Genomic DNA, 22,301 nt, shown 5'->3' on the forward strand with positions numbered 1-22,301 from the left:
CATATCAATACCTTGCATTGCAAAATTAAATAAAACAAACACTGTTCAGGTGTGCTCAGTGATCTGTATGCATACCTAACTTATTATAGTATAAAGAGGTGATCTACATATTCAGCAGAGATGCATTATGAGAGATCCTTCTTGGTCACATAAAGCTGAATGATTGCAAATACCTTCTGTTTTAGGAATCATATTTTCAGGGGTACTTTAAGTAATTAGGATCAATAACTCATATTGGTAATTAAATAGAAAAATTGGTACTTATCCGTTAGCCGGGCGCATCCGGCAGGTGGCGCTGTTGTAGCGAATTTGGATGCGCTGTTGTATCTAATTTGTATCTAATTCCATTCATAGTTACTGAACGTAGTACTGTGTGAATGGAAGCGCCGCAGGTGGCGCTAATTACATTGTTGATACGCACGATACAGTGTGTTAATGGCAAGGAATATACATTGTATTTGAAGTGGCCGGAATGAAAATGAAGGCGGCGGCAATGTAACACATGAAGCCGCCGCCGCCTTCGTCTGTTCTCCCCCTTTGCCCTCTCGCTTCTATACAACACTGCCAGCTGGGGGGGACACGCGTGTCCCCCCACAGTCGTTCGTCGCAAGGAAACAAGCAGGCTTCCCTGCCGCGACGAACGACTCTGGGGGGACACGCATGTCCCCGCAGGCTGGCAGCATTGTATACAAGCGAGAGGGCAAAGGGGGAGAACAGACGAAGGCGGCGGCGGCTTCATGTGTTACATTGCCGCCGCCTTCATTTTCATTCCGGCCACTTCAAATACAATGTATATTCCTTGCCATTAACACACTGTATCGTGCGTATCAACAATGTAATTAGCGCCACCTGCGGCGCTTCCATTCACACAGTACTACGTTCAGTAACTATGAATGGAATTAGATACAAATTAGATACAACAGCGCATCCAAATTCGCTACAACAGCGCCACCTGCCGGATGCGCCTGGCTAACGGATAAGTACCGAAAAATTAAATATAGTAAGTCAAGTTCTCACTCAGTAGCAACTCTTATAATAATAGATACACAAAGACAGTCCTGGCTTATAACATCAGTAAACAACCACAACTTCGGTGCAGATGGAGCGCTGCCCAGACAAGTGTAATTAGCTAAGAATAATAAATGCAGCAAGTAATGGGTCTAAAAGCGCTTTTTAAAGACAGGACAGTTCACAGGCAGCAATAAGCAACAGTCCTCCCACTCAATCAGTGGGTTCAGGTATCTCTTCACCTTCACACATGTAGCAATGACAGTCTGTATTACAAAGTTCATACAAGCGGTGGACATGTGCTGTGCTAATCTGTCAGTGAGGCTGTGGGGTGGCCTATACCCCAGACATGCAGTTGGGCCCGGATTGGCCGCAACATTAGGTAAGTCAAGACACATTGGGGGAGCCATTGTGGATACCTGAATCCACTGCCTAGCATGGACACCTGTGTCTCTTCACCTATTGATCACTCGCTATTGGACTAATGATAATTGTCTGCAGTTCACACTGCACCTATGCTAGAGTGGGGGTGCTGTTGTAATTAAATAGATGAGCGTACTCAGAAAATGATGGAAAACTGTGAGCCCACTATGGTATAGTGCAGTGTTTCTCAAACCTGTCCTCGTGACTCCCCCAGCAGTGCATGTTTTGCAGGCAACCTCACCTATGCACAGGTGGGGTAATTAGTGTCTCAGCTACACAGAATCCACCTAGCTGAGACACTAATCACCCCACCTGTGAATAGGTGAGGTCACTTGCAAAACATGCACCGTTGGAGAATCACGAGGACAGGTTTGAGAAACATTGGCGTAGTATGTAAAGACTCATTAAGGTCAATATGGACAAGGGCAATGAAATGGGTTATCATACTCAGGCAACCACTGGTGGGGAGATTAGACCCGACCCACTCAGGTTCAGAAGTCGCACATTGTAGTAGCTGAAAATAAAAGGTACCACTCCTCCACCAAGGGTGGACAATAAACAGTACTGAATTAGTATAAACAGAGGCACTAAATATAATAAAATACACGAAAAACTGTTTGAAAATGAGAAGTAGTGGTGGACTTACCTCCCAACAGATGACATGACACTTTATTGGAGAACAGTCCACTTTGCTGTGACATGTTTCATGGGTCAAGACCGCTTCAAGACTGCTTCCTCAGGCAGAAAGGGAGGAATTAAATCTCTGAGCTGGGGTCCTCCATCTCATAAAACTGGCTACCTTCATACTCATAAAGTACTCTATACAAAATTTTCCTACTACACACTACTATTGCTCTTTTAATGCTGGGAATACACAAGATTTTTCCACAGATTCACTGTCCGATCCATTTCCTAATTAATTTTCTGATCGATTTCCATTCACTTCTATGAGAAAATCAATAAGAAAAACGATTAAAATCAGACCGGACTTGTTGGAAATTATCTATCAAGCCATCTATCTGCCAAAAAACTCATGGTGTATTCCCAGCATAATGGCAGCCCAGTAAACCTTGTGTAAACTCACAGGAAATGGTGCCTTTCACATTCATAGAAAGCACTACTCACCCTCCTTCCAGATGCTCTGTGGTTCTGAAATGCAGATAGTAAACAATCACTGTGCTAACTGCTGTAATTAGACACTGCAGGTGTGACTGGAGGGTGAAACCACAAATCATGGTGATATGTTAAACAAAGCTGATTCCCTTTAAAAGGAGGGGTGGGGGTTCGAGTGCACTGGCTTGTGCTGGGAGAACAATATTATCTCCCATTGCTTGGCCTGAGTGCAAATCATTGGCTGAGCGGTCGGGGCATTGGGGCCTGGCCCACACTTACTGGATGCTCGGCAGAGGCAGTTGTTATCAGCCAAGCCAACCAAGTTTCCTCTGCCTTGTGTACAGGCCATAAAGTGACACTGGAGCAAAAAAAGACTTATAATATAATGAATTGTATGTGTAGTACAGCTAAGAAATAGAACAGTAGTAACAAAGAAAACAGTCTCATATTGTTTTCCAGTACAGAAAGAGTTAAGAAACTTAATTTGTTATCTATGCAAAAGACTTAGGTCAAAAACAGTCCTGTTTTCTGGAGCACTTATACATCAAAGAAACAGTGAGAAACAACTTCAGATAAGGTTTTACTGCAGTCAAGTCCCAAGGGTCATTAGCTCTGCTTTGTTTTATAGTTTATAATAGAATGTGGTTTGTAAAGTGCAAACATAAAATAATGAGGCAATGTTATAAAAAAAGAGCTATATAACTACTACTGTTGTTCTATTAATTATCTGTACTACACAGACAATTCATTATACCATAAGGTTGTTTGGCTTCAGTGTCACTGTAAGTGTAATCTGTTTATATCTATTTATTAAAACCACCATAAAGCAAACACTAAAACAATAATAATACACTTGATTGTAACAGTAAAAATCTGACCAATGTATAACACACAAACAATTATGAAAAAAAAGGTGATTAAAACCTTGAAAAAAATGTTTGGGTCTATAAATCAAGAAATTGGCAATCTATCCTACTCTACAATTCTCATAAAAATTGATCAAGGAAATCCTTCAATCCTGATCAACTTATAAAAACTAATAATTTAGTTTTCTCACTCAAATTTAGTTTTAGTTTTGTTTAGTTTTTAGTTTTGTTTTTTTTCTACAGTACAGCTGATTTTTTTTTTTGAAGTAAGACTGAATCTTTCTATTGTATTGTGTGTGGCCACCTTCCCATCTTACTTGGTTGACCATTTTGACAGGATACAAACATATCTAGTGTAATGGAGGGGTCCTTGTGCTGTCAGAAGCCCCTTACACACACGCTGTTACAGACCATATAGTCTGGGACTATTGCCTGCTGCTAAGCCTCTTACTTTTATGTTGGTGGTCACAGTGTGTTTACTATCACTCAGTTGATGAGGTTTGTGCTAGTGGTGAGAAATTCAATCTATATATATGTCACCAGCGACAAGCTGGACACCAGCTGCACTATAATTACTGAGCACAGACAGATTAGACACTTGTACATGTCAAAAATGTTATAGGATGCCCAGCCTTAAAGGACAACTGAAGTGAAAAGAATATTGAGGCTGTCATATTTATTTCCTTTTAAATAATACCAGCTGCCCGGCAGCCCTCCTGGTCTATTTGGTTGCAGTAGTGTCTGAAATACAGCAGAAACAAGCATGTAGCTAATCTGTCAGATCTGACAATAATGTTAGAAATACCTGAGCTACTGCATACTTGTTCAGGATCTATGCCTAAAAGTATTAGAAGCAGAGGATCAGCAGGATGCCAGGCAACTGGTATTGCTTAAAAGAAAATAAATATGGCAGCCTTCATACCCCTCTCACTTCAGTTTACGTTTAAACCCTTTTGAGGAATGATGGCCTCCTTCTCTCTCCCAGCAGATTTATGCATGTGGACATGGAATAGTGATGGCAAGAACTGTTCCATGGTGGCGCACACCCTTGATCACGCACATTCAGATGGTAGCAGGGGCGTAAGACTCACCCCACAGTGGATGCAATTGGCAAGTTCCTTCTCCAGCACAGAGCACATCACCTGACCCAACTCACATAGCCCTGATGCTGGGAGAGAGTGAGAGCTGGTTCACTTGGATGATTGTACAGCACTTTTTACACGTTTAGCACAGCACTGAACAGCTGATCAACCACAAAGAGGAACTCCAGTGAAAATAATGTAATAAAAAAGGGCTTCATTTTTACAATAATTATGTATAAATGATTTAGTCAGTGTTTGCCCATTGTAAAATCTTTTAACCTTCTGCCGACCGCGTCACGCCGACGAGCATGGCCGCGGCGGCAGCCCCAGGATTACCAAACGCCAATCGGCGTAAAAGTCCTGGGGCTCTGTTTTGCAGGAGATCGAGCGTTGGCTGGGCGCGCATCTCCTGCTTGGGGGGCGGAGCTCCGCCCCCTCTTCAGTCTCCGAGTGGCGATTGTCGCTCGGGAAACTGTTAGACGGTGATCACGCCGTCTATTTACTCTGTGCAGCGCTGCGATCAGCAGCAGCGCTGCACTGGGGACAACCGTGTGACACGGCTGTCCCCCTGAGGGACAAGAGAGCGATCGGCTCTCATAGGCAGAAGCCTATGACAGCCGATCGCCATAATTGGCTGGCTGTGGGGAGAGAGGGAGGGATGATAATTAAAGAAACAGGGTTTTTTAAAATAAAAACAACAATAATATTTATTAAAAAAAAAATAATCATGGGGGAGCGATAAGACCCCACCAACAGAGAGCTCTGTTGGTGGGGAGAAAAGGGGGGGGGGGCAAATCACTTGTGTGCTGTGTTGTACGGATCTGCAGTTTAGTCTTAAAGCTGCAGTGGCACATATTACTAAAAATGGCCTGGTCACTACGGAGGTTTAGCACTGCAGTCCTCATGTGGTTAAATCCCTGATTTACATTCTGACATTTATTACATGGTGCCATTTTTACTGTTGGCAGGTGATGTAGCTGCTGCATGCTTTTTTGGCAGTTGGAAACAGCTGTAAACAGCTATTTCCCACAATGCAGCAAGGTTCACAGACAGGAAACTGCCAAGAGTACGTACTCAGAGTTTCTTTGTGGGAGAGGTTTCACCACAATATCAGCCGTACAGCGCCCCCTGATGGTCTGTTTGTGAAAAGGAATAGATTTCTCATGTAAAAGGGGGTTCATGGAGGAGATTGTGCTAGGCATTTGAATTCATTTGTAGATCTGGTTTTCATAGACACTGCTAGCAGCTTCCGAAAGGCTGTTGTTGTTTCAACTGCTTCATTAGAATTCCATATTCTATGTTTTTAAATTCAACTACTTTGATACCTGCCTGCAAATGCCTATCAACTGCTTTCTGCAAATTGCGCAAAAATGCCTAGGCAGTTAAAGGAGCTATCTTGAAGATAGTTGAGATGAACTGGCTTGGACATTCAATCTGACATGAATCGGACATTTCAGATTGAATCAAATCAAATCAATGAATCGAATCAAATTGAATTGAATCTTACAAAGAATCATATGGTGTAGATGGGACTGATTCTGGCTGATTCTCCCAGCAGCTTACGACTCTTTGCATAAACGACTCTCTACACAGACCGGGAGTCTGGTTGCCTAGCAAGAATGTAAACACATACTGATGAGCTCAGTGGAGCTCAGCTGTTACAGCTGTAACGGCGATTCCTGCCAGCAGTGGATTATACCACTGAAAACTAGGTAGGCAGGAGTTATGGTTGTGAAATGAAAGTAAAAAACACCCCTAACAAATGGATTAGCCTTCCAGTCCGTCATCCGTCACTGTTTACATTACATGTTGAAGGGTGTTTAATAGTTTATGCATAAACCACTATTTATTTTTTTCCTCATTTGCAAAAGAACCCCTTAACCACTTACCGACCGCGCACTCATAACGCGCGTCGGCAAAGTGGCAGCTGCAGGACCAGCGACGCAGTACTGCGTCGCCAGCTGCAGGCTGATTAATCAGGAAGCAGCCGCTCGCGCGAGCGGCTGCTTCCTGTCAATTCACGGCGGGGGGCTCCGTGAATAGCCTGCGGGCCGCCGATGGCAGCTCACAGGCTAAATGTAAACACAAGCGGAAATAATCCGCTTTGTTTACATTGTACGGCGCTGCTGCGCAGCAGCGCCGTAAGGCAGATCGGCGATCCCCGGCCAATCAGCGGCCGGGGATCGCCGCCATGTGACAGGGGACAGCCTGTTACTGGCTGCACAGGACGGATAGCGTCCTGTGCAGCCCCGATCTCCGGGGGGGGGGGGGGGGAGCAGGTAGGAGAGGGAGGGGGGAACTTCGCCGCGGAGGGGGGCTTTGAGGTGCCCCCCCCCCGCCAGCCACACGCAGGCAGGAGAGATCGGACCCCCCCAGCACATCATCCCCCTAGTGGGGAAAAAAGGGGGCAATCTGATCTCTCTGCCTGCTACCTGATCTGTGCTGGGGGCTGCAGAGCCCACCCAGCACAGATCACTAAACACAGCGCTGGTCCTTAAGGGGGGGTAAAGGGTGGGTCATCAAGTGGTTAAGTTCATGCAGTTGTATTACTTGAAAAGTTGCCATGTAAAGGAAATGAAGACCACCTGCTTGTGAATCTTTTGTTGAGCATTGTGAGGTAATCTCACATTCATGTCAGTTAGCTGGGGACTTGCAACATGCAACCTCAGGTTTATCTGTCACCTCATGCATGAGTCATTGTGGGCTGTTGTTATGAATTGAATCCTCCAGTCAAGCAATCTGTGAGGCATATTTATCAGGTGACACATTTTCTCAGAACTAATCAGTTTCTTATTGTTTGCCACATAATAACCTTTTTTTGTCAGATTTATAACTGTGGAGAGTTTTTCTGCAGCTCATGAAAAAGCCTTTTACATGGATAAGTTAAGTTACAATATTTATCATCCGGGTTTGCTCCGACATCCCCAAAACATACAGATGAGTTAATTGGTTTCCACCTAAAATCGGCCATAGACTACAATAAAGCCCTCTGACAGACAAGACTATATATTCAGAAAGGGTGGTAGAAGATTTTGTCACTATATAAATATTACATAATCCCGGTGATTAAAAAAGGTTCAAATAGTAGTACCAAACCACTGGCAAAAAGCATATGGGCAAAATGGTAAAGATAATCTCAAAGGAAATGAGAAAGGCAAAAGTGGTAAAAAAGATTTTAAAGCGGACCTCAACTCAGAACGTCCTCTCTGCTCTAAAAGATAAACAGCATAATAACATTTAAACCAAAACATTTCTTTGTTACAGCTGATACAAATCCTAAAATAAATCTGCACTGTTTCTGCTTCCTGATTCATGGAAGCAGACATATTGTTAATAGCCTGTGCTCTCAAATGAGTTTATGAGTAATGACACAGGGGAGAGATCAAATTACAACTTGTGATTAGACACAAATAAGGGGGGGATTAAACAGGCTAAACTCTCTAAATACATACAGGGTGCATTTCTCTGTTTTCCTTCTGTCGTGTGCAAGAGTTTAGGTCCACCTTAAGCAGAAGACAGAAAGGACGTTGAGTTTGTGTTTTAGGAGTATATTTATGGCCACTGTTCACAAACTAAATTGGGACTATAGACTCAAATTTTGACTGAAGGTAACTTGGGTCAAAACCTGAAACCTGAACCTTCCCTCACTTTGGAGTGTTGATTCACATAGCAATGATAAAATTGATATGCACAGGTAGCGCAAAGCAATTTTTTCTGGTACCTATGGCAGTTACTGCAGCCCATGGTAGGGAACCTGAAGCGAGTAAAATTATTTAAAATAAACACATGATGTAGCTGCAAATTAATATTACATACTAAACTCACTGTCATTTCCTCTCAGAAGCTCACCATTTTCTTCTTACAGTGATCCCTTCCAGTTCTGACAATATTTTGTCAGAACTGAAATATACCAGTTGCTTGCTGTTATATTTCAGCAGCTGTCAGTTACAACTGAATGTGCAAGGTAATGTCCATGTTTTCCTATGGCTCAAGTGGGTGATATAACAGTTTAACAGTGTGCTGACCAGGAAGCTGTTAGGGGGTAATGGCCATTTCAAAAATGGAGGATGGAGAATTCCATTAATCACAGTGAACAAATGGAACGCAGGAGAGGAGAAAGAGATTGAGGAGTAGACTACACAGGCGGTAAGTATGACCTGTGTATGGTTATTTTGACTTTTTATTTTCAGTTCAGGTTCTCTTTAATAATGCTCGGGCTACCACGGTAACAAACAATATGCAAGTATGTCCATATACTATGTCTTTTCTGCAGACCCTCTTGTCGTCCAGCTTGGTCACCTTGGGCTTCATACGAGTGTCACTTCTGCTGTGGAACTTCCTCCCACAGCCTGCCCATTATGCATGCTCCAATCTTGGAAATTTTCAAAAGCAAACTCAAGATGGAAGCAGGAAATTTGGGCACTCGCTAGTTGCAGAAATTTGGGTGTTGCCATCGGCGCCTTTATAAATAGTGGCTATACTGTGAAATATGGCTGCCCAATAAATAGCGGCTGCCTGCAGTGCAAGTTGCTGTCACTTACAGCAGGTAGTAGAAATCTGACAGAAGCAACAGGTTTTGGACTAGTCTATCTCTGCATAGAGGATTCTCAGGGATTTATTTATTTTCAAAAGCACTTAGTTAATGGCAGTTGCTCTGTCCAACTGCCAAAAAACGGTGTAGCGAGCAGGGAAGCTGGCCAGCATCATTGCTTAAATCATTTTAAGGGAATATCTTTATAAAGAATAAAAGCCTTGCTGAGAATCCCCTATGAAGAGATGGACTAGTCCAAAACCTGTCGCTTCTGTCAGATTTCTACTACCTACTGTAAGTGACAGCAACAGAGAAGAAAAGTAATTTATGGCTCATTTTACTCTGGAAAAAACGTACTTCTTATTTGTCTATGTTTGCACATATGTTACATTTTCGCCATAGTGCCCCTTTAACCATGATTATTACCCCATAAATAGGCAGCTGTATTGCTCCTTCAACCATATGAATAATGAGGGAGGTTAAACAGCTCAAACCTTCCAGAATGCATATTCAAGCTTCCCTTTTAAATGGCATAAATATGAGTGTAACTTACCCCCAGAATCACTGCAATGCTTTTTACTCAACTGATTGTGTCTAATATACTGTATTTCAGCACTTGTTAGCTGGTTGTCATGGTAGAGGGCAAGTGATTCTCAGTCAGAGCAGACAGTGACTGACAGCTTGCAGTTCTCTAATACAGAAATACAGTTTGTGATCCTTAATAATTACAGTTATAGAAAGCATCTTGCTTTTAAACCTCGGAAGATCCATTTTTCAATATAATAAAACAATCTTAATGATTTATGGGAAGCTTCACTAATCCTGAAAGCTGAAATATAAGTAAAAACCTTTTTAGGTTCTGAGTATTGTTGGGACTAGGTAGTGGTGTAGCTAAGGAGCTGTGGGCCCGATGCAAGTTTACATTGGGGCCCCCCAAGCACTCTATACATAACAATTGATACGGCACACTGCCAATGACAACCGCCGTGTCAGAGGTGCAGGAAGGGGATGGGGAACCGTTTGTTAATGTTCACCACTATTCAATGTATCTATAGAAGGGATTATTATGAGCACAGGACCAATATAGAGCTAATACTGTAGTTGAGGGAGGGCCCCTCTGGTCCCAGGGCCCTGATGTGGTCGCTACTGCTGCACCCCCTATTGCTACGCCCCTGGGACTAGGCAGAACTGGATCATCCACCAGGCAATTCTAAGCAGCTGCCTAGGGCCTGGGAATAAGCTAGGGGCCCGGTGAATGCTAGCCCCCACCAAATATAACTACAAAAGCCAGGTGATCATCAGCACTGGGCAAAATGTGCTATCTTGCCTAGGGCCCCATTTCATGTTAGTCCATTTCTGGGACTAGGGAATGGTTATAATCCATGTTGTACTAATCTGTGTCCCCACTGGAGACATATCCCTTGCTAGTCTCTCCTGCTTCTGTCAGTCACAATTATAGTATTCACAGATAGGAAGTATTGTTGTTGCAACTGTAACCACAAGACTTCCTATTTGTAAATTAGGTAGTAGCAATTGACAGGACTCTGAAGATCTCTCTTTTTATGAATGAGCAGACATTGCAATTAACCCTGAGCCCTGTGCTAATTCCCTGGTTCAAGCACTAAAACAGGATTTGTGGTCAGTTTACTAGTCCTGACCTTTACAAGTAGGTCCCCTTCTCTTTACAAGTAGGGAATGTTGTACTGATGCGGACCAAAAGTCTGAAACAGTCTACATGTGGGGTTGGTGTGGTTGTGTAATATTTAAAGCTATAGGCTTGCTATACACCAGTGGTTTTGGATGCTTGCCAGGCTTACAGGGGCGAAAATAAATATTTTGCATATTCAGTAGTGGTGCATTGTGGGTAACAACAAATGTTCACTTATAGCTGAATTATTGCAAGTTTCCTTCTGTTTTAAGAAGGCAAATTTCACCAAGCATTGTAAATAAAGAGAAACAGTAGTGACAATAACATACTGATTAAAACAGCTCATTTTTTTACAGTTCTATGAGTTCTATGCACCGAGGGAGATATTGCTTGCTTGGCAGTTGGAAAAAGCTGTTATTTCCCACAATGCAACGAGGTTTACAGACAGACAAACTGTCAATACCATGGTCATGGCATCACACTGTGGAAGGGGTTTCACCACAATATCAGCCACACAGACCTTCCCTGATGATCTATTTAAGAAAAAGTATTAATATTATTGATTTATAGAGCGCCAACATATTCCATGGCGCTGTACAAAATAAGAAACAAACATGGGGTACATAATAATAATACAAACACTGGTATACACCAATATACATAATACAGTATTGGTACAAAATACAGAATTGGTACAACATTCAGAATTGATACTTGCTGTGACAAAAGTAACATGAATAAAATGTGTAACAAATTTTAAAAGCGTCAGAGAGCTCTATCCTTGCGAGCTTACAATCTAAAGATTTCTCCTGGGAAAGGGTCTGAGTAGTTACAGTATATGTGGGTGAACAACTGGTGTTAGTCAAAAGGAAGACTCAATGATGAACAGACTGAGGTCAGGGCAGGTTGACAGCAGGATGGACTGAACAGCAAAGTGAAGACCTGGTTGATTGCATAATCAAGCAAAGGTTCAGGCACCAGTCAAGGCAGGGAACAATAAGTTAGGTAAGGGCGGAGCAATGGGCAGGAAGATTCAACATGGGTCAAACAGAGTGGGTCACAACTAGAGTACTAGAGCAGAAGATTGACAATAGGTATGCAAGTGGGGTAGTACATAGGACCAGAAGATCAACGGTAGTCTGGCAGGCTCAATCACAACATGATACAGGATCAAAAAGCAAGGATTAATGCAACTGAACTGAAAGTAACGCTATCAGCACTGAGTGCTGTCAGGGGGTATTTATATGCAGAGGACCACGCTCAAATGAGTGCCCTTGCTATATCTCTTTGTGCTATCACACAGGCATGGACCATACTCGCACATGCGCACATGGATGGGAGCGTGGCCACGAGAGCGTATCTGACAAGCCCTTAGAAGGTCCTATCTTTGGGATAGTGGGGTCAAGAACAATTAGGGTAACATCTGGACTAATTAGAGTCTTCCCTCTACTTAGGTAAGTATCTAATTTTCCTTCCAAATCCACCTTCAGCTTCACGCTAAACTAAACTCAAAATTTTAATTTTCAACAGAATGTTACCTTGTAGTGAGAAAGCCATGGAGGGCCATTTTAGGCCATTTTGATGCCCCACACAAGGCATCTATTACCTTCCCCAATCTTATAAATAGGAAGATCATGGCATACATGAATTAGTTTTGCTGGCGTTGATAACACACATCACTGACCCAAATCGATTGGCTAGTACTCAACTAATTCCACACTGCACTGTCAATTTAAAATGGATTTAATCAGAAATTAAACAGTCATTGAATCCCTATCATCGTACTGCTTGCTGCAGTGCAGTGCTACGTGGCCATTGATTCTTCGCTTCCTAGCATGGAGATTTTTTTAATTATGTCCTATAACATTTTTATTGATAATCTCCCCGAAATAGATATGTGTATGCCTAGTTTTAGTGGAATACCCTACTGTTCGTTACAAGCATTTTATTAACCAGTATTGGATATTTGACTTTTTATTTTGAATTCTGAATTTCAGCAGCAATATTCAGGCAAGTCAGACAACCTTTTCATGCTTTGAAGTCCATAATTACACCAGGGAATGAATGTGAGTATTCCAGTGGGGAAGGCAGCCTCGTAAACCCTGTTATCTCTGGCAAATAAATAACATATTCAAACCCCACTAAGAGCTTCATGAAATATTAATCCTTCAAGTCCTTTTGTGGGAACAAATGACTATATCATTTATATTTTACGTCCACCTAAGGACTGAAGTAAATTTTGTGTTTTATACTCTATGTTTGATATGTTGTAGCTCATGGTAAATTTAAATTATAAAAGCAATCATTTTAAATAGCATCTATTAAGGCAAACCTGTAGTGGTTCACATGTGTTAAGCTTGGGGGTGTAATCTCCACAGTCAGCATACAACACATAAGCTGACGTGAAGGAGGTACACACACCAGCACAAGGGATCAGGATATCCCCAGTTTAGTGGAGGAGAGGACTGACTCCAATAGGAGATTGTGGCGCACAGAGCCGGTGCAGATCTGAACAGCCACAAACACTTTCGTAATAACGTCTCAGCGCAAAGTAGCGCTGAGCGCATAAACCAGGACTGAGGAGATCAGGACAGGTAGACAGAATGAACGCTTGCTAGCTAGCGATTACTTAGCGACAGCAAGCGTCCAAAACCAGACAGACTGGAATGAGGCAGCCAATGCGTTGCGGCGATGGCGTGCCTCACAAAGACAGGACAGGAGAGACAGGAAATAGCAGGATCGAGATAGATGAACGTAACACAGATAAATATACAATAAGTATGTTTTCCTAGCGTATTACAATTACAGCTATCAATGAAACTATTTGTAAGGTCTGACTAACATATGTATATATCGGCAATGAACCGATATATGACATAAGCAGGAACGCTGACTAGGACTGGAGTAATACAGGGAACAGGACTCAGAAGGATTCGCTATCTCTTCGCAGAGATGAACGCAATCCACAAACAGTAACAGAACAGGATTCAGAAGGATTCGTTATCTCTTCGCAGAGATGAACGCAATCCACAAACAGGACCAGGAACAGGATAACTAGCTCAGCACGGGTGTTCACGATACGCGCAAACTACCAAAACGTGCTGGAAAACTGACTAACTGAACACAGGAAATAAACAGTTCGTGTACGTATATATCAGCAACACTGATATATCAACGTAACACGGATACAAGGAAAATAACAAAATGCGCAAGTATGCGTATATATTGGCGATGAACCAATATATGACACAAGACAAGCAAGTAACAACTTCTAGAACAAGAGCAGAACTAGGAGGACTCACTGACCCCTTCGCAGGAGTCAGCGCAGTCCACACGGACCAGGAACGAGGTGGGGCACGAGCAGAGTAACAGATAGAGTCTGAGACTATGGTAGCCCATGAGACATTGCAGGAAGCAGTTCTTTATACTGAGGTCATCCAATGGGAGCAGACCTGCAGATTCCCACACAAGTGAATGGTAATTAATCACAGGCTGATAGCAGGAAAAGGCAGACAATGATATGCAGCCTGCAGGAAAGGGACTGCCCCTCCACTGCAGCAGACAATGTTTGTTTACACAAGAGCATGTCAAACTGTCATTAATTTCAGAGTGACTGCAGATGGAATCAGCAACTAGTTCAAGTGCAAACCAAACTATGCAAGAAAATGCATGTAATGACATCAGAACTGCTTGGGTTACAATACCACTGCAGCCAGCAATAAACGCTGCAGACATGATCATAACAACATGATAGCAAACTGCCCATTGCTCACACTAATAGGACTCCACTGAGCCATGGTGTATTCTGGGGTCTTCCTAGAATTTCTGGTTTGTAAGTCCAGCTATGTTCCCGCCTTCCACTCCCTTAGAGCAGGGCCATTTTTAGGCATAGGCATGCCAGGCAGATGCCTGTGGTGACATCTGCAGGAGGGAAAATTGTATAGCGAACTCCTAGTCCATTCGGGTAGCTCATTTGGAGCACACTGTAAATAATTGCAAAGGTCAAAACATAAGTAGGCAGCTGCTCATCTGTAGAGTGACAGACACCCCAAACAAAAAGCAGCATTAGGACCCCTTTGTTGCAGCCAATTTTTTTTTCTGGACCCATGAGTCGGCTTCTGACCCCCCTCCCTATCCCAACTTAACCTCCTTGGCGGTAACCCCGAGCTATGGTCGGGGCAGAAAACTCAGCAGCTCAGAGCGGTAATCCCGACCTCTGCTTGGGGTAGCCGCCGGAGGCTCTATGCAGAGCAATGTGCGCAGCGGGAGCATTTCTACATACCTCCCAGGGGATCCCGACGTCGGACGCTATTCTTCTTCCTCTCCTCCGGGGCTCTGCTTCTTCCTGGTTAGATCACCAGCTGTCATCATGACGACAGCCGGCAATCTCACTTTAGAGTTGCAGCGCCACCTGGAGGATGGAGGCATAACTGCAGCGCTGGAGCCAGGGAGGTGAGTGATTACTGGGGCTGTGCAGATCTCCCTGGCAGCATGATTTTTCCCAGGTTTTAGGGACTGAAAGGGTGCAAAAAATTGTACCACTTTTAGACCCTAAAATCCAGAAAGAACCATACCGTCAAGAAGGGAGAAGACACCTTGGGGGCCCTACAGGCTCTGATTGCCCCCTTTGCCTCTATGGCCCTGGCCGTCATTCCGTGCTGCTCCATTACCCTGGTGCCCCACTCCTCAATCTGCACGACTCGGCAAGTCGATGATGCGATGGCCACTGTGTACCTCCTTGAACGGGCTCCCAAGTTCGGTACTGTACTGCACAGTAGCAATTTTACTTACTGCGCAAGTACAGATCGCTCCTGGCCTCCTTCGGAGGTGCATGGCATGAGGTCGCGCATGCAACATTCAGAGGAATATAGCGGATGAACGGAGCAGAGCGGAATTATGGCGAGGGACCAGGAAGCCTTTAGGAGACTGGAAGAAGCACTTGGTAAGTAACTGGCCACTATACTTTTTTACACCTAAAATTCCCTTTAAAGACTATGTAAAGCACTGTGGAAGATGTCAGTGCTATAATAAATAAATAAATAAAAAGATCCACCAAGATATGTAAGTCAAGAGTAAATTATGTTTACACAGAGATCATTTTTAAGCTGCCAGAATGTAATAACTAATATACTAAGTATGATGTTCTATGTATTACCAGTATGTGTTTCTTGATTCTATGATTTAATAGGGAACTAGTGAACTTATGGGGGGTAGTGATGAGGGCAGAGGTTATGAATGTACAATGTGTTAACTCTGAATACACAGAGCGAAACAGCAGCAGCAGCAGCGGCACATGCGGCCAATCCATTCCTTAAGGGAGGATAATTGATATCATGTGGGGAATTATTGCTCTATGTTAACTCAATAACTCAAATCCTGCGGTTCTCAATATGAGGTCAGATAGCTTATTAACTTGCATCTAATTATTTGTGTAATTAATTTATGGATGGCTCATCAATTTGCACTAAGGCATGATTTAAACAGCTGCTGGTCTTCTATTTCTTTGTGCCGTCTGTTTCTTTACCTGAGATCTTAAAACCGTAATGTAAATTAAAAATAAAACCCTGCCTTCATAGCTGTGGTCTTCCAGACTATGCCTGTCTTCTGAGGATTCTTAGAAGAAGTAGACAGGCATTGGTGCAGAAAACTTATCTCATTATATAATTTAACTTTTTGTAATGTTATAAATTTCACAACCAGCCCAGCAGACAAACATTTACCTAAGGAGAGATAAGTAACATTACAGTTAAAGTTATTTGGTAACAACTTACCGTATTCTTTTTTTTCCTAGGTGCCAGAAAGTTACTTTATATAAGAAATATTAAGGATGCATGAAATATTTCTTATGCGTTATGGTGCGTTTGAGTTGCTACAGATTCTCGCACGGCCGCATCCGCCTGCAGCCGCGTCCCATCTCTTCAATTCACTTCCGCATCAGAAGATGCGGAAGTGATGCGGCCGGCGGCGGAAGTGATGCGATGCGGCTAGGTAGCTGCTTTCGCATCACTTAGTAGTGGAAACGGGCCCTTACTGTCCTGAAATAATCCATTATTGGAATAACTTCTTGCTCATGTGAAGATGAATGCTTACAAATACCATCTGTTTTATAAAGGCAAGAAAGGAGTGGGAGAAAAATGCTCACACTGAAGCTCCAGTGATCTGAAAAAAATACTACGCATTCAAATAAAATGAATTGTGTGATAATAAATGTGCAAGAGCTAATAATATTAAATCTTACATCTCTACAGAAAAAAATCTGTGCTATTGCAAAAAGTAACCTACAGCTTCCGAAGTATGACTGTGAGGAATCGCTGTGTATAAGTTATTAATGTCTACCATTAGCAAACAGAAGTCTATTTCACCTTGTTGATTCTGCTTAACAGATCTTTAGTATCATGTTAATAGCAGGCAAATTTGGAATCTATCCACCCACATATCTCTCATTTAAAGAGTCCACACTTGCCTCATTAGGTCTGCATTGAGTACTTGGTGTCAAACCATTGTACATTTTGGCAGGCAGTGTTAAGCTAGTACCGCAAGGAAATAGTCTTTCAAGCATAATACTACTTTAGAGTTCAAAACATTATGGTGTGGCTTATGGTGTAATACAAAAAAACATGATTATAGGGCACAACTAGATGTCCACTTTACCCTGAGGAGTGAGCACAGAGTACCCCTAAGCCATTTCTACAAAGCCATTAACATAAAGAGAACACAACTTCTTCAACTTAAAGAGGAACTCCAGTGAAAATAATGTAATAAAAAAGTGCTTCATTTTTACAATAATTATGTATAAATGATTTAGTCAGTGTTTGCCCATTGTAAAATCTAAAAATCCCTGATTTACATTCTGACATTTATTACATGGTGACATTTTTACTGTTGGCAGGTGATGTAGCTGCTGCATGCTTTTTTGGCAGTTGGAAACAGCTGTAAACAGCTATTTCCCACAATGCAGCAAGGTTCACAGACAGGAAACTGCCAAGAGTACGTACTCAGAATTTCTTTGTGGGAGGGGTTTCACCACAATATCAGCCATACAGCGCCCCCTGATGGTCTGTCTGTGAAAAGGAATAGATTTCTCATGTAAAATTGGTATTGGGATAAAGTTTAATTCTTGGTCGGAGTTTCTCTTTAAAATTCTTTTAATGCAACAAAACTACCAGCCTTTAGGATAAACATTATTTATGCTTCCAGAACTAAATACACATTGGGCTCGATTCTCAAAGCGGTGCTAACCCAGTTAGAGACTTTAGGCATGATAACCATTGCACCACGCTGGTGAAAAGCCAGTTTAGGTGTGATAAGGTTAGGCATGATAAGTTTAGGTGTGATAAGTTTAGGCATGATAAGTTTAGATCGCTTGCAAAGTCCCGCACGCAAAGCAGCGCCATTAAACTTTATACGAAGTGCACCAGACTTTGCTAGCGCAAAACTTTTGATCAGCTGTGCAGTGCGGTGCTAACCCAGTTGACACTTAAACTTATCATGCCCAAACTTATCACACCTAAACTTATCATGCCTAAACTTATCACACCTAAACTTATCACACCTAAACTTATCATGCCTAAACTGAGTTTAGGCATGATAAAGGGCTTTTCACCAGCGTGCTAACTGTTAGCACCGCTTTGTGAATCAGGCCCATTGTTTGTATAATTATAGGTTGGTAGCCAGGTATAGTTGCCCCCAGTGTAGGTAGCCAAGTATAGTTGCCCCCAGTGTAGGTAGCCAGTATAGTTGCCCCCAGTGTAGGTAGCTAGTATAGTTTCCCTCAGTATAGGTAGTTGCTCCAGTATAGGTAGCATTGTTGTCCACAGTATAGGTTGTATAGTTGCCCCAGAGTAGGTAGTATAGTTGCCTCAGTATATGTAGCTAGTATAGTTGCCCCAGTACAGGTAGTATAGTTGCCCTCAGTATATGTAGTATAGTTGCCCCAGTATAGATAGCTAGTATAGTTGCCCCAGTATAGGTAGAAAGTAGAGTTGCCCAAGTATAGGTAGTATAGTTGCCCCAGTATAGGTAGGAGCCAGGAGGGGGGGGGGGGGGGGGGGCAGCAGGCACAGCGGTGGGGAGGGGGCCGGACCCCCCTTACCTGGGTTCCCCCTCTTCTGTGCATTCCAGGCGTCAGAGCGCAGTGTGTGTGACGTCCCACAAGTCTCCTCTTTCTTCAATGTTGCCCGTGCACGAAAGAGATGAGCTAATAATTCTCTGCCTGCAGCCGCGACATCAACACGCTGCCTAGCTTACTATCTGGAGGGGGAGCGCAGACGGGGGGACCAAGGTGAGGGAGGGGAGTCTGACCCCCCCCCCCCACCGCTGTGTCCTGCCTGGCTGCTACTCCCTCCAGATCACCTCACGGCGGGCCCCCACAGCCAAGCGGGTGGCAGTAAGCTGGGTGGTGGCAGGCCAGGCACACTACCTGGTCCTGCCTGATGCTGCCCCCAGACTTACGCCACCTGAGGAAGACAGGTCACTTGGTGTTATGGGTGGGCCAGGCCAGGTTGGGTCCCTCCCTCAACAGCAGTTTTAGTTTTTTATTGGTCCTGCGCTTGTTATAATCACTTCTATAGATGCTTTGAATGGTAGTAATCATAAACAAACTGTTCACCGCCCCATTCTTGCACCACTGACACTGTGATTGTCTTTGGCAGATTTTTAGTGCGCTGTATCAATTGTTTTGTACAGAGTGCTGAGGGGAGGGGCAATGTAAAACTTGCACTGGGGCCCATAGGTCCTTAGCTACGCCACTGCCCACGATGCAATTTTTGCGCTAATAATCACTGCAACAAGCGTTCGTTTCTGTGGTTTTCTGAACATGGGTACATTTGCGTGATTAAACGATTGTCACGGCAGACCAGATCATTTAGATCTCAGACTACTTAGTACCATGATCATTTGAACTATTGTTCACTCCTTTTGTGTGCTTACCGCAGTAAAAGATGGATTGGGGAAGGCTCGTTTGTCGGGCCGCATTGTTCCCTGATCCATTCACTGGCCCCGGGCAACATAACACCTTTTGGTTCCTACCCCCATTTGATATTATTGCCGTGTCTGACATGACCAAAATACATTGCACTGATTCAGGGATCATTCACACCTCTGACAATGCACCAATCTGCATTAACCACTAGAGGACCATAGGCTTACACGCCCCTAGTGATCAGGCTATTTTTCACAAATTAGGCCACTGCAGCTTTAAGGCCTCGCTGCAGGGCTGTACAACTCAGCACCTAAGTGACCCTCCCCCTTTTTACCCACCAACAGAGCTCTCTGTTGGTGGGTTCTTATCCCTGCCGGCATGTTTGTTTATTTTTTATACAAATATTTAATTGTTGTTTTTTTAAAATAAATATTGCTATTTCTTTTTATTTTTCTTACCTGTCCCTCCCTCCCTCCCCCCATCAGCCAATCATAGAGATCGGCTGTTATAGGCATCAGCCTATGACAGCGGATCGCTCCTGTCACTCTCAGGGGGACAACCATGTCACACAGCTATCCCCAGTACAGCGCTGCCGTAGATTACAGCACTGTACACAGTAAATAGATGGCGGTTTAGCCGTCTAACAGTCTCCTAGCGGCGATCACTGGTCCTGGGGCTGCCACCGAGTTCACGCCCATCAGCTTGACGCAGTCATTGGAAGGTTCAGCAGAATAACGTGTAAAATCTTACCACGTGACAAATAGAGCAGAATGGGACTCACACATGTTTATGCAGCTGGAGGAAGCTGCAGTGAGTATAATGCTCCCTGCACACTGCAAATCCATTTTCTGATTCCGTTTCCGATTCTGATTTTCAATTCCGATTTTCCCTGAATACATTCAACAGAAAAACTGATAAAAAATGCAGCATGCAGTAAAGATTAAAAATCGGAATCGGATGTAAAAACCGATTAAAAAAAGCGGAATCGGAAATGCATGCAGTGTGCAGGGAGCCTTAAATCTTCTTTTTTACAGCTCTGATTTTACTTTAACAATTGCAAACTCACTAAAAATAAGTTAAAAAGTAATAGCAAACTTGTTTTGAGTATTTTCTTGCTTGGTGGGAGCTTTAAAGGTATTTTATTGGCAAGGTTTGAAAATCTCTCCTTTGGAGAAAAGTTAAAAGGATATGGCCCAATAGGGCTAATCTAATTCACTTTTTCTCCAAGTTTTCTCCAAGGGGATATTTCCACATCTTATCAATAAAATTCCCTTTAAGTCACCAGCAACCAAGAAAATACTACCGTGGTTATTCCTGAACGGGCATAGATTTCAATTACTGCGCTCGCGTGGACCGTCGCTCTCACCGCTCCCACCAATTTCTCCCTCACTACAGGTAGAGATGGCCCGAACGGTTCATCGGAGAATGGTTCCCCGTGAACTTCTGTGGTTCGCGATCGCGGAGAACCACGAACTTTTCCGGAATTTCGGTTTGCCCCCATAGTGCACCATTAGAGTCAACTTTGACGCTCTTCATCACAGTCAGAAGACACATTGTAGCCAATCAGGCTACACTCTCTCCTGGAGCCACTCCCCCCCCTTATATAAGGCAGGCTCCGCCGGCCATTACACTCACTTGTGTGCCTGCAATAGTGAGAGAAGGGACAGTTGCTGGCAGACTGTCATAGGGAAAGATTAGTTAGGCTCTTGTAGGCTTCTTAGCTTGCTCCTTGCTGATTCTTATTGCTAAAATAACACCCCACAACAGCTCTTTTGAGAGCTAATCTTGTTCTTCTGATCTATTTTTTTTCTGTGTGTCCCACTGACACTTGTGTTGCATAGACAGCCTTGATAATTCATACTGTGTGTGCCACTGCCAGGCCCAGCACATTCAGTGACTACCTGTGTATGTGACAGTTGCACATTACCCATCACTGCATATACCTACCTGTTGTTCACTGTGCACCCACCTACGTGAGCGCAAGCAGTGTCACTGTGTCTGTCCACTACCTGTCTGTGTGTGACAGGTGCACATTGTAATACCCATTACTGCATATACTTACCTACCTACCTGTTGTTCACAGTGCACCCACCTACCTACGTGAGTTGCGCACACGCAGTGTCACTGTGCCTGTCCGCTATCTGTCTGTGTGTGACAGGTGCACATTGTAATACCCATTACTGCATATACCTACCTGTTGTGTTCAGTGCACCCACCTACCTACGTGAGTGCACGCAGTGTGATATACCACTCCGTGCATACCTGTTAACTGCACCTGTGTGACAGCACATTGTATTAGTCAAGTCAGTGCATACCTTTGACTTCATCCCCCCAATATGTTCAAAAGCAAAAAATAGGCAAGCACCATCCACTATACCATACAACATAAATAACTGATTTAGAGTGTGCAGAAAGGAACTAAATACTACTATAAGCACAAACCAGAACAAGAATCCCCCCAATATGGACAAAACAAAAGGCAGAGGCAGGCCACGTGGCAGGTCTGTTCGAGGTCTCGCTGTCGTGATTTCGTGTGGCCCTCGACCAAAGTACAGTGTTCAGAAGAAGGCACTTGCCATCAACCCCCAATATTGTCAGGACATAGTTGACTATTTAACACAGAACATGTCATCTTTCTCAGCTTTCGCACGGAAGCATGACATATCTTCCTCCTCCTACTCTGATTCTGGCACCCCACTTAACACTCAGT

At 43.5% G+C, this 22,301-nt stretch overlaps 1 long non-coding RNA gene across 1 annotated transcript; it reads left to right on the forward strand.

The window, feature by feature from the left end:
- The first annotated feature begins 8,563 nt into the window (after window positions 1-8,563).
- On the forward strand, window positions 8,564-16,552 carry LOC137555728 (uncharacterized). Its single transcript, XR_011028404.1, has 3 exons — window positions 8,564-8,638; window positions 12,669-12,737; window positions 16,463-16,552. It is a non-coding gene; the product is annotated as an uncharacterized lncRNA (long non-coding RNA).
- Window positions 16,553-22,301: the final 5,749 nt, after the last annotated feature.

The sequence above is a fragment of the Hyperolius riggenbachi genome, chromosome 1, assembly GCF_040937935.1.
Source record: "Hyperolius riggenbachi isolate aHypRig1 chromosome 1, aHypRig1.pri, whole genome shotgun sequence".
In the NCBI taxonomy this organism is placed as follows: Eukaryota; Metazoa; Chordata; class Amphibia; order Anura; family Hyperoliidae; genus Hyperolius; species Hyperolius riggenbachi.